Genomic DNA, 16873 nt, shown 5'->3' on the forward strand with positions numbered 1-16873 from the left:
TATTGTTTTCAGTGTTTTCTGTATTTTCAGCGTTTTTAGCTAGCGATGTATCACAATGCTTGACTGTTGCTTGATGATAAATTGCATGAGTCAACAAGCTTAGAAGAGCTTTCCTGATGTATCTGTAATAACTCTAGTCTACGGAATGTTGAGGAATTGCTGATATTTCTTATCAAGAGCAATACAACACCACGCTACTCATAAACATATAGTATGTATATGTATATCTCGTCGATTTGTGAAATGCTTAGACAGCCAGATGCTGCTTCTTAAATCTGGCAATGGACTTAAAAAGCTACTTCTTTAACTCTGCTTCAGAGCCGCGAAAGATTATACTAGCAGGTGTAATTCTTGGAATTCTTTTCCATTAATTTTTAATTTTTTTATTCTTTTTTGCTCCACTTGGGAGCTTAGGACTGCTACTTTTTTTGGTTTTTAATTATACTGTTATATATATAACTTAAATTAAACTTATAGCTAAATAGAACTAGGTGCTCAGTCTTAAATACAATTTAACATTTATAATTTACATAAATTTGTTGGGAAATGGCTTCTACAAGAACATTTTTTTTTCCATTTTAACTCTCTATTTCTAGCCATCTTTCTGTCTTGGCTGTATCCCATGTGGTGTTGTTTCTGGGTAATTCCTAAGGGTAGCCCGCCGCCAGGTTGTGTTCTTTCTTTTAATTTACATCAGGATGACAACTCTTACGAAGAAAAAAAAAGCCGTTTTGCTGGGAAGCAGAGTAAAATCAAGCAAAAATGTTAGCAATTCCTAATATTAAAAAGTTGAAAAACTTAAATATATTTATAAAACGGTTAAAATTCCCAAAATTCCAGCAATTTTCGAATTTGTTCAACAATTAAATTTCAAAAACAACCAGATTTGACGGGAAAATAGCCAAATAGGCATCCCTCACGTCAAGTTTTTGTAAAGACCGTTATAGCTAAACATTTTATCTCTGCCTCATTCTCTCTAATCTCAATCCTTAGCCATCCGCTGTTATTGCACATAAACACACGCATAGGCACAATCTCAATTAATTAAAAAACAATTACTTCGAAAGATATTTGTATTTATTTATTTTTTGTAAGACTGGGTGTTCAAGAGTAAATTAATTTAATTTAATTATTTTGTTGATTTATATACAAAGGAAAAATAAACCAACAATTTCATGTGCGAAAATGTGCGTGAAACAAAATACGTATGGCAGGCGCGAGAGCGAATTTACAGTTATGATTTTTGATTCGCTTCCTTCACTTTTGCATTCGTCACGAGAGCATTCTGCTTGCAGCTGCAGTGTAAGGCTTAGTTTTTCTCAACCTGTTGGACGCGTCGCGCCGTTTTTATTTCGAGTGGTCGCAAACCCTAAAAAAATGTTTAATTAATAGTTTAAATATTAGAAAAATATAGCGAAAACATATGCAGTTATTAAGTTGTGTGTAAAGTATGCATAATATGTGTTTATTAATGTATGTAATTCTACATGAAACAAACTGCGTTTGGCAGGGGCGCGAGCCGACTTACTGTTAACAGTTTTGATTCTTTGCCTTCACCGAAAACTGCGAAAATGTTTAATTAGTAGTTTAAATATTAGAAACATTATATGTTCATATTTAGTTGTGTTTGAAGTATGAAAAGTGTGATTTATTAATGCGAAAATACCGCGCGTACATACATACGTGTATGTGTATGTGTGTGTTTGTGATTTTAAATAAATTGCGCAGTGCCTTAAATTTTGTTTTTATTTTTTTTAAGTGTTTGTAAATGTGAGTTTAATAAGTAAAGGTGTTCAATTTGTATATAATTTTCAATTAATGCGATCGCAGTTAATGTGTAAATGTAAGTACGCAGCGATTTATATTAATGATTGTTTTTTGTCATGTATGTATGTATGTATGTACACATATGCATAGGTCTCACTCACACTTGCCAGACAACATGTCACCACAACAGATACATATAAATAGAAAGAAGAAAACGAAATTTGCAAACTTAACATTTTTCTTGCATAACAGAATGCTAACTTGCCTACATTTTTGTGGTGAGTCTGTTGTATGAAGACATACCAAGAAGTTGGATTGTGGGTGGTCGAGCGCCCCAACTTGTCGCAAAGGACCAAGAGAGCGCGGTCAGATCAATCAGAAAAGCAAGAGAGCGTACGAACTCTCTTAAAAAATGTAAGGCAATGAAGCTAGCATAGTAGGCACTTAATAAATAATTGGCACAATTCAAGTAATTAGGATGATTAGTTATAGTCGTAAATGCAATATCTGCCAATGCCAAATACACACCCATAGACGTTCATAGACACACGTGCATAAACTTAATTTAATAAACTTTATTTATTTTGTTATTTAAATTTAATTAATTTTTAAATTTGTTTTTCAATATTTTATTTACTAATTCATTAAAGAACATTGAATTTTCATGATTTCAGATGCATCCAAAGATGCTTTGTCGTGTGCTTTCATTTTTAAAGCATATACATATGTTTCTAAAAACCGATAATTTAGCAACAATCGTGAATGTTTTATTCGTGGCGATTAGGAAATGTGGATATTTGTTTTTAGAATCGCAAGTACGTGTAAGGTAAGTGCATTGCTTTTTTTTTATCTACCTTATACCTCTAATTCGTATATCACTCTGATTTGTTGGCATTTAAAAAATGCTTCTTCATGCGCATTCCTGAAATTCAATTTCAATGTTTTTGTTGCGCGCTTTTCGCTGAAGACGCCCCCCATAGGCAGCAGCAACGGGCGGGCCGTGGCTTGTTGCCACTTTGTGCCGTTAATTGGTTCAAAAATTATAAGTGAGTGTGCACCCTTCCGCCCCCCTTTCGCTCTCCTTGGCCAGTTGGTGGGTGTACTTGGTATATGTCTTGGTATATGTTTGTATTTATTTATTTTCACTCAATTTCGTTGCGAAAAAAACAAACATGGAGCATTTTCCTGTGTCTACAACTCTGGCATCCAGAATCTTTTTATGCGTCTTTAATGGCCGCCCCAGCAACGGGAACTACGACCAGCACCGACATCGAACATGAAATTGAAATTGAAGCTGAAACTGAGCGATGATGCGTGGCTGTAAAATAATTTAGGAGTGGCCATAAATACGCACAGCATTGTGCATAAATCTTTCACTTGTTGGCTCGCACAAGTAATTCAATTGGATTTTAAAACGTTTTATTCTCAATATTTGTTTTGATTTGAGATGCGCGCACCACTTGCCCAGCTCTCTACGAGTGTGTGTGCCACATAGTACACACATATGTATGTACATACATATGTGTTATATACGCATCGTGGTGTAAATGTATATTTGTATGCTTGTGCTGAGAGATTTAACAAATAAATAAATGGGTAAGTTTGTTTGTGGCCCCCACTTAATGCATTGCCGTTTGGCTAAGAAATCAAACCATCTGTCAGTCAGCGAGTGGGCCTGACAACCTCGCTGAGATACAAATTATCTAAATTGTATCTGCACGGCAAATTCATCTCCTGAATTTCTCTGTCCGTCTGCCTGTCTGTTTGTTTGTTTGTTTGTTTAGGATCCAGTTGCTGTTTTTGTTGTTATTCTTCTTCCCTCTTTCCACACATCGCTCCAAGTGGCTGTCGTCTGCCCTACACATCGCTTTCTCCGTTTTGCGCACTGATTGGCTGCTGCCTTGAGTTTTGTGGTTGTTGCTTGTTGGTGGTGCTAGTGGTGCCCCACCGTGTGGCACTTTCCAGCAGCGAACGCTTGCCTTGGTGAAAGATTTCAATTTAAACATTAGACTGACAGATTTATCAGGTATTACACGATACATGCGTCAACACAATGCCAAAGCGACTGGAAAAGCATTTGAAAAATGCGCCCTTCTATGGAAATTCGACTTCAGGCACGACAACGATCTACAAGTATATCTATAGCATTCTTTAATAAAGGAACATATGAAATGCTGTACAATAAATAAGATAGAACATATTTGGAAGATCCCAGATAATAAACCATTGAAACAAAAACCTTTTATAGAGTGCAAATATATTGAATTTAAGAGGGATTACAAAATTACATCTTTAGATTTGAAATCAATACTTTTTACTTTTTTCTTGCTCCCTATAGTATCGAGATTATTAAAGCATAGATATCAGATTTAATAAGTAAGTTTTCATTAAAAACTGTATTTAGTTTCTATTTTAGTTTAAATTTCTTTAATTTCATAGATGATTCTTTGAACATTTGAAATATTATTATTATTAAAAAATAATAATAATAATTATTATTTACAAAACACTCCAGAAGGTTGTATATTTTAAACCGATTTCAAAAAAGGAGGAGGTTATCAATTCGTCTGTTTTTTTTTGTTTTTTGTTATTCCTTCATAAAAAAAATTTTTGGAAATAAAAGGGGTTTGGAAGGAATTCAATTTTAGCTAAAGGCTAAAGGCTTTGAGTTCATTATAATAATTATAATAATAAACAGAACTTCTTGCCAAACCCTTTTTATTTACATAAATAATAATTTTTTTTTCTGAATGCTACTTCTTTCACGATTAAATAAATACGCTGTAGACCCAATGATTCGTTTGATTTGGTTTTTCCAACTAGTACTCAGCTGTATTTATTTTCGCAAAGCTGCAAGAACTGAAAACACACTCAATCATCCGAAAATTTTGGGTGGCTTTAGTTGATAAAAAAAAAAGCACAGATAGAAGAGAATACACCAATATACTCAAACCACGTTCTTCAACAAAAATAAAGTCAAAGCAAAACTTTCATAGAAAAAAAAAAAAAAACAATTAGATGTGTGGCATATTATTGTTGCTGACATATTTTTGATTGCTGTACGCACTTTAATATCTGAATAGCATTGAGTGGTTTATGATTATGTTCAGGCGATTTATTTTCTAATGAGTTGCCCATCATAAGTGTAGCAATAAGAGATATTAAATTATCAATAGAAAACAAATCTATTCCAGTTCTTAATAAGCTTTTTCAAAAACACAAAAAAAGGTGATTTTCAAAAGTCTAATGCTTGGAAATTTATAGATATAGGCGCCCTTTAAAATTGAAATTTTCACAAAAGATAGTATTTTATAATCATTGATAAGATTCAGATACCAAAAAGCACTTGGCACATTTAAAAGCTACGCTGCCAAAAAAGAAAAGGAAACTTAATTATGAAAACAAAAAACTCTCATTTCAGCAAACAAAAAAGGAGATCGTTATTAACACACAATTAATTAAATATTTTCATAGACCTTTAAAGTCAAAAAAGGTGCTTGAAGAATGTTTTAAAAACATTGAAATGTGATAGTAAATAGAAAATCATTTATTATTGAAGGAAATCAAGCTACTATCACTAGAAATATAATTAGCTTTCGATCACAACTGAAGAAGTTATTATCTTTTAAGAAATCTACACTACTGTCTTAAATTAAATGAAATAAATATTGAAAACAAAAGTAGCACCTTGCCATGTGAAGTTTGGAGAAAAAGGTGCACTTTGGCGCATGCCGATGTTTTTTTGTATAATATTTATTCGAGCTACAGTCCCAAGCCACTTATGTTTGCCAACTTGAATGCCTCAGTTGATCAATTGCATGCCACGTCACATTGAATCAATCAAAGTTAGCGCCAAGTGCGCCCCTGACGCACTGTCTATCAAATGTTTGGGGGACAACGACTTGCGGCTTGCAGCTTGAAGCTTGGAGCGACCCACTTTGGCTAGCTGGCCAGCCTTATCTGAATCTCCGACTAGTTGGCAGAGCACTCATCCATCAATCAAAGCGAGACGCGCATGTCTAGGTGCCTGCCCGCTTGCCTGACTGACTGACTGCCTGACTGCTTCAATGTTGCGTGTATGGAATGACGCAGCGCCTCGCACTTGGCTAGCCCAGTGCCAAGCCCCCGTCCCTCCCTCGCATGGCAACTGCAGACGCAAAACCCTTTTGTAAACAGCCAACATTTGGCAACTGCCTGCGATCGGTAGATCGATCGATCAATCAAGCCATCAATCCATACCACCAGCCATCCATCAGACTACGAGTATGTACCTACGAGCATTTCCATTTACCAACAGCTCTAAGTATTCACTTAGTATATTTATATCATGAATTTTAGCTTTTTGATTGATGGCTGAGCAGCGAGCGAATAACAAAAATATAAATACAAATACAAATAAAACGCCATTGACAGCCAAGTTTGATTTCTGGTGTCATACTCTGTCCGATAAAGAGCCAGAAATCAAGTGTCACAGCTCAATCGTTGATACTGTTTCTGTTAACTCTTTGTTCGGCTCTAATCGCAGGTGAATACATTCATTGAAATGCTAGCTACAGGTACTAGAAACAAGATACACCCATGAGCTTCAGAATGAACTTTATCTCTCTTTGAATATGCGTTAAGAAACCCTCGAATTAATTTAAAATTGACTTCACTTTTTTAATGAACTGTACTTTTTCATTTTTTTAAGCAATTACACTAAAGGATTTTTATTTTAATTTTCGACTGAGAATAAGATGATTAAACGGATTTAATAATCTATTCAATAAATGACAGGCTATTTCACAATAAATTCCAATAATTGAAGCTCTAATCAGCTAAATCCGTTTAAAGATCTTATTCTTGTCAGAATTTAAGCATCAAAGTAACAACTTCTTCTAAGCTATTTATTGCATATAAAAATAAACGAAACTAAGTAGATCGAAAACACGACTGTAGGTGGGTCGAAAAGCTTTTTAGAAAAAATAATAAGTATACTTATAACAATTATACTACACTCAAAGATTTTAAGCGTAGCTTCTAACAGCAAAGGACAGATTGGTGGATTAAACATTATATTATACTATATGTTTTATGATTAGCTTGATAAAACGATTTAAAACCGCAAGCCCCACACAGACTTCAGACTTCACAGAGACTTCATTTAGATAGTCCAGATAATATATCCAAACCCTACATGTTAGACTGTACTATCTTAAAATGGTCTTTGTATTGAAAAATATGGAAAGTAATTGGATATTGAGAGTATTAATGATGACGATTTTTTATCAAAATAATAGTAGTATATATTGTTTGTGGGCCATAGCCATAGAGGAATTTAATGTCAAGCTGAACAACAAATAATTGATGTAACATCTGCTTTAAAAAAATCAAACAAATTTCTTTAAAAATAACCGTAAACTTATGTTATAGCAGAGAACTTAATATTGCCATGACTCGGGGTTGCCAGTTTCCAATTACAATAGATGGCTAAGATTTTAGAAAATCAAAAAAGAATATGCTTAGAATATTATTTTAAAATTGTTTATATTTTCTTTGAGATTAATAAACTATGAGAGTAAGGTTTCTACTATACTTTGTTCTTTATAATGCAGGCAAGTTTTCAGTCTTCTTTTATGTAAAACAAAAGCAGAGAGGAGTTCAACTTTACCAAAAAATAAATGAATTGGTATTAAAAACTTTTTACTCAACTATTTAGAAATGTTTAAAAGATATAAACCATCTTATTGCTCGCAGCTTCTTTTCAACAGCTAACTGACAGCAATTATTATCGATTTGAAAAATAAACCACTTTTAGGAATCTAAAGCTGTAAAAAATTTTTTTGTTAACTCAAATAAAACTTCTAGTTTAATACAAATACAACTTAAACTAGGTGTTCAGTCTTAAATACAATTTAACATTTATAATTCATATAAATCTGTAGGGAAAACTGTTTAAAGGAAACGCAAGCACAAAACCAAACTTTATAGGTATTTCAAACCAATTCGACACCTATCTATCGCTAGCTTGTTATATTTTTTCCAAGTCCTATTAACTTTCTGCTAAGTTATATTCGAAGCTAAATATTCAATCAGCGTGGAAATTAAATGCAAATATGGAGAGGGAAGAGAAATACGCCAACGCTTTTCACCAACACTTTTCCCAATCCACACCCCACCCCACTAGCCCATATGGAGCGGGAGGGGCGGCGGGAAAAACGTTCACTTTCCGCATACGAGTACAATAAATATTATGCGTAAAATTTAATGATACAGAAAGCAGGAAAATGAACGTGAAGCGTGTGTTATGTGTTCGAACTGCGAGAATAATTTCACATGTTGCTCGCATAAAATAAAATTTTATTTTATTCATTTCTCATTTTCATGAAATGCAAAACACACAACAATTTATGAAAAAAAAAAAAAAAACAACAACGTCGAAGAAGAAGAAGAAAGGAACAAAGCCGCTCCCACTCGCCAACTGACGAGCTGAATGAATGAATGAATGAATGAATGCATGAACGAATGAATAAATGAACGAATGTGTTTGTGCAAGGCGAACATAACTTTAAATTTGTATTACCAACCAGAGCCCAATGAGCTGGGAGTGAAAGCGCCCAACAACAACAACAACAACAAAAAGCATTTCGCAAAGGCATTGTTATGCCAACTCAACCCCCCATATGCCAACAGCAATAACAACAACAACAACAACTACAATAAGTGAAGCTGAACAAAAAAATGAATGCCGTGCCGCACACCCACACATATATACATGTATGTATATAAACATATATACATATTTACAGTGTCTGTGCAGTTTAGACTCTAAATGAAATGCTCAAGTGTGCACGGAATTTTGATTTTTTTTTTCTTCCCTACACCTTCGAGCAACAACAACAACAACAACAGCAACGTCAACGGAAACAACGCAAAACCCCCAGCGCCAACGATTCGTTCGTCATGTCTGGCGCTTGCAAATCAATTTAATGTCAGTCATTTTGTTGCTAAGTGGGAAATTTTTGAAATTTCATCAAAAATCCGTTGCCTGCCACCATTACACATACGCCCCATCAAACCGAGAATTTGTATGTGCAATGGCTGCACTCGAAGAAAAACGGGCGCTTCTTGCAACTTTAAGATAATTAAAAGCATATCAAGCGTTTCCTAAAAAGCTTTTTTTTTAAAAAAAAAGAAGAAGCTGGAAAAGTTGAAGTTTCCTTTCCATTTACTTAGAAGCTATTTAACGTTTAATATACATATTTACATTGTTTTTGTTTTCAAACTAAAAGATTTATAAGTATAACTTATTCTGTTTTTATACGGTTTTTCTTTCAAAGAAAAAACGGGGGCAACTTTAAGAAAATCAAAAGCATATCAAGCGATTCCTAGAATGCCTTTTTTTAAAAAAGCTAGATCCTATTCTACATGAAATCATAATTTGAAGGAGTCCTTTCTGTCAGGAGCTCATCAAATAATTTCTACTAAAGTTATTTGGACATTTCTTTAGAAGCTATTTAGAGGTTTAATATACACCTAATTATATTTTTACATGGTCTTTTTTTTACAAGATTTTTAAATAACACGGTTTGAAAATTAAAAAATGCATATATATTTCTTTAGAGATCAGGAACCAATCACCTATTTTGCATATGATCAATGTCTTTTTTTACACGGTTGTTTCTGGAACCAATCTACCGTGTACCGATGTTATACCCCATAGCATTACATAATTAATTGAAATAAATTATCAACCTTCTACTATATAAACTACAAGCATATAATCTTATATATATACAAGTAGATGAGCAATTTTTGTAATAAATTGCTTGCTTTTTTTAATGTTTTCTCTTCATTGCTATTTCGTACTAAGTACCTGTGTCACATTTTAGTTAATAAATTGTACAACAGTTTGTTTAATCTAATTGGGTTAATTATCAATGATTAATATGCTCTCTCGCGACTTTTTCACAACTGCCGTATTACCGTGTTTGTCTTTTGTCCCTTTGCTTTGTAGAATTGTCGCTCTTCGTATGTTTACTTAACAATTACTCATTAGGTGGAAATGTACAATCGAATATCGAATTAAGAAGAGCATACTTTTAGGCTACACCTTTCGGTTTTCGGTATTTTCCTTTGCAAGTTTTGTGAAATTGATTAGATAGATTAGGATATTTTTAAACTTTTCTCCACTTATATTACCCTTTTTTGATCTTCTTTATTGAATAAATTAAGAAATCTCGCTCTGAAAATACTTACCATAGTGGTTCAGTACGCCCGAAATATAAACATGTAGTTCGAATAGACGTACACCTATTTCTGTTTTCACACGGTCTTTTTTGACACGATTTTGATTTGTTCTTTAATAGAATTAAATTTCCTCCTCTACTTACTCTTTGTTTTGTTTGTTAGGTCTATAATGTCTCTGACCACATATGGAAATCGGGGCAAGGGCGTAGGCAGCTTTTACCAAAGGGGGTACGTTATTGAACAGCTCTTTCTTAAGCTTTCTTATCTTTTAAGTTGAGATTATAATATTATATTAAGTTATATAATCATTTTAATTTTTTTATTTTAATATATATAAAATGTTAAAATATATTTTAATAATTATAATGGAATTTATCGACAGAACTATTGTTGATTTACTAAATAAATAAAATTAATAAATTCTATTTCTAGAATGCGTTCCTAAAATGCATTTCTAAAATGCGTTTCACTGCTGATTGTTTTGATTTCTATTAGTTTTTCCTACACATATTCTCATTCTCAGACATGGACTATAATAGATCTGTATTCCACATTTCTTCCAGTGTTCCCTGACTACTGAGCACGAAGGGAACTTGGAACATATGCTGCTCGGGGGAATTGGCTGCTGCGGCTGCACTGAGGTGCTTTTCGAGCAGTGCCTGATGCTCTGGGTTGGTTGTGGGTTGTGGGTCGTGGGCTGAACTCCCCGGCGCCTTCGTCTTCGCATCTAAGGCGAAACACATTTGAATGTAAATTTCAGACGCGTTGCATGTCCATGAATTCCGCTCGCAATGCGTGTATGGGGCTTTGGCGTTATTTGCCCTTTGTTGTGTGTGTGTGTATACTGTTGTTGTAGTTGTTATTTTTGCTCTTTTGGTCTTGTGCGAATCTATGTGTGTGAGTGTGTGTGTGTGTTGTGTTGAAAATGACGGGCACGGAAAAAACAAATATTGTATTAAAATGCTGGAAAGCAGCTAAAACGCATAATAGTAAAATTTTATGTTATTGCCAGTGTGAGGAAAACACGTCAGGCAGTTAGTCAAAGAATGAAGAAGCAGGAGCCGAAACAGAAGCAGCAGCAGCAGCAGAAAAGCAGCTGAGGAAAACACAAAACGCGCGCGCACAGAACGCCAATGAAAATTTAGATGAAAAAGCATGGCAGTGCAAGAAGAATACATGGATTTAGTACATAAGTGAACATGTATATATATACTATGTACATATGCTTATGCATGTGTTGAGCGAAAGAAAGAAAGACTGATCTGTCCCACAAGGAGATTAAAAACTGGTAAAACTAAAAGAAACTGAATCATGAAATACCGTTTTGAGGGAACCTAAAATCCATAATTTTAAAACAACATTATTTACTATTAATTTAAAAAACTACATTTTTGGCTTTATTTAATGCTGATTTGATATTTTGAACGCAATAACTATTTCCAAAAAGTTTTGGAAAAAATGATTTGTAGATTTTTAGAATTCAAAATGGACTTGTACAAGAAAAGTACATGCTTCCAAGCACCAGAAGAACGATATCTAAAACAGATTCCATCTTCAAACGTTAACGCGCTCGGAAACAAAACCCTGAACCTTGCTTTTCATTTTTTGACGTTTTCTCTAAAATTTTTGGTGTGATTCTTACGAATGTTCATTTTTGTTATAATTACTAGGCTCAGAAACTAAGATAAGATAAAATAAAATAAATTAAAATAAATGCTGAAGTCTCACCAGGCCGTCTCTCAAATACCCTCTACTCTTTCTGCCGCACTCATTTAAACTAAGTTGCACGATTCATTCTAGTGGCATCTACTTATATGATATGGTGAACCAATTTCGGTGAAAAATAAGTAAGCAATTTTTTTATGACATCCCAATAAACATTTACGTTATTCTGCTAATATATTTTTTCCTCCAATTGATATAAAAATCTTGCTTTTAAAATAAAAAAATAAAATAAATAAAAAAAATAAAATAAAAATATAAATATTCAAGTTATAAATTAACTAGAATAATTGTTCCAATCAAGCTGTGACAAATGATATTTGAAATATTTGTTCTTTATAAACAAATTTAACAAAATCTTTCTTACATTTTCTTACCTTAAGGAAAGTCTATTGTAAGAATTAGTGGAAAATTCAGAATTATCAGAATAATATTTCAGATTTAATTATTATTTATTTTCCAATGAAAAGTAAAGTACCCTACTTTTCTAAAATACTAAAGTACCGTACTTTTTAAAATTATTTATAAAATTATATATAATAATGCTTCTCATTAAGCTGTTTATTTGAGAGGGATAATATAATATCGCCGCCGTATTCCTATCTAGGTATTGTTGCTCATGCAGATTGCTTTTACAAGACTCTGAGACAAATTTCATATCGGTGGTTATAAGTGGCTTTATCTCTTTTAGAACAAATTTCTTCATGCAAATGCTTACACGTACCTCTTATATAGTATCTCAGGTCTTTAATAAGGATTTCGTTGTGCTCAAAAATTTTGAACACTTTCAATCGCACGATACAATTGGAGCTCAAATGCAATTGCACGGAGGAGAGAATGAAGAATAGCGGCCGGAGGGGTTCCACAAGAGGAATAAAAGGGGAATCACATCAAATAAAATCAAACGCAAAACAAGCGAGAAAACATTGTTTCAAATCGAGCAACGCCAAAAAGCGTTTTGGATTTTGCGCTTCGATTTGAACGCTTGGCCAGCGACCGAATGACCAACCGATTCTGTGTAGAAGAGTGCGGGGGTGTGGGTTGGGGGAACTTTTGCGAAATGGGCGCCAATTCAGGCGCAACTAATGCCGAGCGAACAACCCCAGGGCCAGGCGTACAATTGTGAAACTATTCGGTGAAAGGGGTGCAGTGTGGTGTGGTGTGGAGTGGTTCGGTGTGGTGCGGTGGTGTTCGATTTCATTGCGCATATTTTATTGTGCGAAAAATGATTTTTTATTTTCAATTTGCTGGCTTGATACTCGCATGGAAAGTGAAAGCTGCTGCTGGCTAGGCCGGGACCAGGACCGGGACCGGGAGCGGACCCAGGCCGACGCCAAAATGGCAAACCAATTTGATTTTGAATACGTTATGAGGCGCAAAAAAGTGTGAAAAAATCCGTAAAGCCGTAAAATAAAACCAGAAAAAACAGAAACAACACCCCATTTCAATTGTTTGCAAGGGTTTGTTCTCGACCATCGTGCACTTTCAAGTGGCAATTTTCTGATTGTTTGCCAGCCGCACTAAAAACTAATGATATTTCATGTGTTTGCTCAATGGATCGTGAGGGGGGTCGGCCGGTCAGCCGGTCAGCTTAGTGCATTGGTTCAGTCAGCTCCAAAAAAATTAAACGGAGTAGGGAGAAATATATAGTGGGTTTGTGCAGCTGCAAACCCTTTTACAATGTATTTTAATGTGAGAGATTCTGCCAGAATAGTTGCCTCTTTATTTATATGTCGCTTTAAATTTCATTTCTTCGACCTACAGTGACTGAGCCCAGGTGTTAGTAGGCCAGTTTTAATTTCCAAAGAGCATACTCATGCATATTGCTTTTTGTTTCTTATTAAGGCTTTCAATATTGGGAAGACAGACATTTCAAATGAGGCTCAGCATAAAAAACATTTTATTACATATCCGGTTGAGAATGGGTTTCATTTGTTTAGCGAAATTAACGTTACGAGTGATTATTCAATATCAATATATTCACTTTACTATAATATTGGATATTTAAATGTGAGGAAAAGATATCATAATATTAAGAGCCTGTACTCTTAGCCTTTTCTAATTGAATAAAATTGAGGAAAAAAAACTAACAATAATAAAATAAATAATAAGAAAAAATAAATAAAATTAAAAAAAACATAAAACTTAATACCTGAGCCTAAATGTATAAAAGTTTTTTGTTATTTATAAATTTGTATTAGCGTACATACATCTATTATTGAATTTTATTTTAAGACGAGTAATCCTTTCTGCAATTTTCAATTCAACTTTTGCCATTTGGTGTAAATCTGTAGTGGAGAAGTTCAAGATAGGCTAAAGATCATGTTAAGTATTGTATTTTGGATGACTTAAATTGACTTGAATTTTTGTAATATGACAAATTACAGCATCAGTCCAAACTAAGCATTTATTAGTTACAAAATCTGCTCCCATGTGTAATTTTTAATGCATAGTTTCATTTTAAATGTGGAAATTCAACACGAAATTATCAAAGTGCAGCAACTTTCTGGAACCAACAACAAATTTTCAATATTATAATTTCAAATAGTGGCGTTGTTTATCAGTCCTGACGAAGCACTGTCATCCATGACTTAGCCAGCACAGTCGTTTTATTTAAATGGGCTTTACTAGAACAATATCGCCATATAGCTCATGGATCATGCGTATTGGAAGGCGCCGTCAACGTTTAGCGGTCCAAAAATTCGTTTCAAGGTCTTTCGCTCGAAACCTCCCAATTACATCTTATCTAAGTAAATTTTTGTTAGTAAAACTTTCGATTTCTAAAAATCTCTCTATAAATCTCTCTAAACATCTCTATAAAATCGCACTAAAATTTTAATTTTAGTTTATTTACTTACTTTCCCATTTAGATTTTGCAGCAAAAAATCCAAATGTGATGAAAGTGTTTTTCTTAAATATGGAAAACTGTTAAATGAATATCAATAATATCAATATATTTCTTCTTTAATTTCCAAACATGTGTTATATTTTATAATAAAATAATTCCAAATAATTTGATTTTGGAAATGGTTTTCTTCAGGCATATTCGATTGAAATAACATTTTAAGTTCCACGCTATACATAAACGTCAATATCAATAAGATTGACGGCAAAACCAAATCAAACATTGACAAAATCGGGGCGGAGAATGTTGGGGAAAAAAAGAAGAAGAAGAAGTGGTGCTTGTAATGGCCTCATAATGCACAGCAGACGAATCGCATGGAAAGCCCACAGATGACTGGACTGTGCTCGATATTTTAATGGGCCAGACGTCATTTTGTTGCCCACCGCCGCCACAACCACTTGCACTGCCACTGCCACAGGCATTGCCACCGCCTCCACCGCCGCAGCCGCCGATGCCAGCAAAGCGCAAAATTTATGACAACATAACGAGCCGAAGCTCGGGACGAAACAGAGAGATGCGCATTAAATGCGACAGCCAGAGTCGAAAATAACAATAATCATAATTAAGGATATGCATATGCATTTGGGCAGCGTTCGTGTCTGTGTGTATGTGTGTGATGGCGGCCATTTTGGCGCTCGCACCCACACACAGCACTTGATCCTTTACAACAACAACAACAACAGCGGCAACGACACATGCAACAGCGATGACGACCAGAGCATTGAATGGTGCGCAAAAACGAATCGATCCATTTACAAAGCCGCTCCGCCCCGCCCCGCCCCGCCCCACTCAGCAAATCCAGCCAGCCGGCCAGCCAGCCAGCCAGTCGACTATGTATTCCGCACGAATGATGATGTCCATGTCCATGTCCCCGTCCCCATCCCTGTCCTGCAATGTCCGCAGAACGAGATATCATTGAATAATGACTGTTAATACCCTTCAATGTGCGCTGCCTGCCAACGCCAACCAAGCGACAGTCCGACAACCAAACCGACAGCCGGCCGACCAACTGCTGGTCTCTTGCTCATTGCCTCTCGGCCAGAAATGAAGTGGATTTCAATGCACTGTCGATGGAAGTGTCGGCCAATGGACGCACCGAGAGCCTTCCTGATAGCGGGTCCAGCGAAAAACTGCGTGAAATAATATGCGAATTGTGCGAAATTCGATAACGAAATGAAATGCAACTGCAGACGCAGACGCGGCGCTGATGAGAAGAACGGCTATGATTATGGTGATGGCAGTGCGTTGTGTGATTAACCCATTGTTGACAATCCAGCCATAAAGGAAGCCAGCGCAGGCAGACTGCAAGAAATCTAGTTTCTTTAAAAAATGTGGTAAACAAAAGTATGTTTCTGGCCAGCTTATTAATAATACAAATAAATTCAAAATCAGCAACCTAACAAATAAATGCAGCAGAGCTCTCTCTTCAATATGCAACAAGATTAAATAGTACTATGGAATTTTTTTCGTAAATTCAAAAATTATTTGTGTACGAATATAAATATTCAAACAAAGGAAAACCCATACTATATATTTTTTTATAGCAATTTGTCATCAAATTTTTACTACAAACACAAAATATGACATGTTTCAAGAGAATAATAAAATTTATTTATAAAAATTTCTTGCTATAGAAAAATAATGGTTGGTTATACAGAATATTTTTTACAGCAAAGAAAAAATAGAGCGGACTTTTTCTTTTAGTGTAGAAAGTATTTAATTTATTTGTTGAACACCAATTTGGTCCGTAAAGTATAAATTATTTTATACAAAATTTCACCCTCGTTATTTCAAGATGAAAACTGTGAAATAATTACCATAAAAAGTGCTTAAAGTGCTGGAAAGTTATTGTATTTCTATAAATAATTATTTCATTTAAACTATTTTTTTACACAACACCCACTGTAATCCTCATAATATCGAATACCGTTCCTTACTACAGATCAAATTGTTTGGATTAAAATAGTGTAAGGCTACGTAATTTATAAAAATCATAATAAATTCTTCAACATTTAAGGTAAATAGTTGCTTGGCCAACAGTATTAAATGTAGACTTCAAATAAATAATGATTCAAATATCTTCACAATTGTTCGCACGTCACTGCGACTGTTCAGTTTAACATGAATATTTCCATTGCTTAAATTTCCAAACACGTTTCATCGACTTAATCAACTCCGCCGACCAAAAATATTCGGTACTTGCAAAAAAAAACGAAAAATTCGAAAAAGAAAACTACGAAAAATAAACTG

The sequence above is a fragment of the Scaptodrosophila lebanonensis genome, unplaced genomic scaffold (assembly GCF_003285725.1).
Source record: "Scaptodrosophila lebanonensis strain 11010-0011.00,11010-0021.00 unplaced genomic scaffold, SlebRS2 tig00000080-arrow-pilon, whole genome shotgun sequence".
NCBI classification, from domain to species: Eukaryota; Metazoa; Arthropoda; class Insecta; order Diptera; family Drosophilidae; genus Scaptodrosophila; species Scaptodrosophila lebanonensis.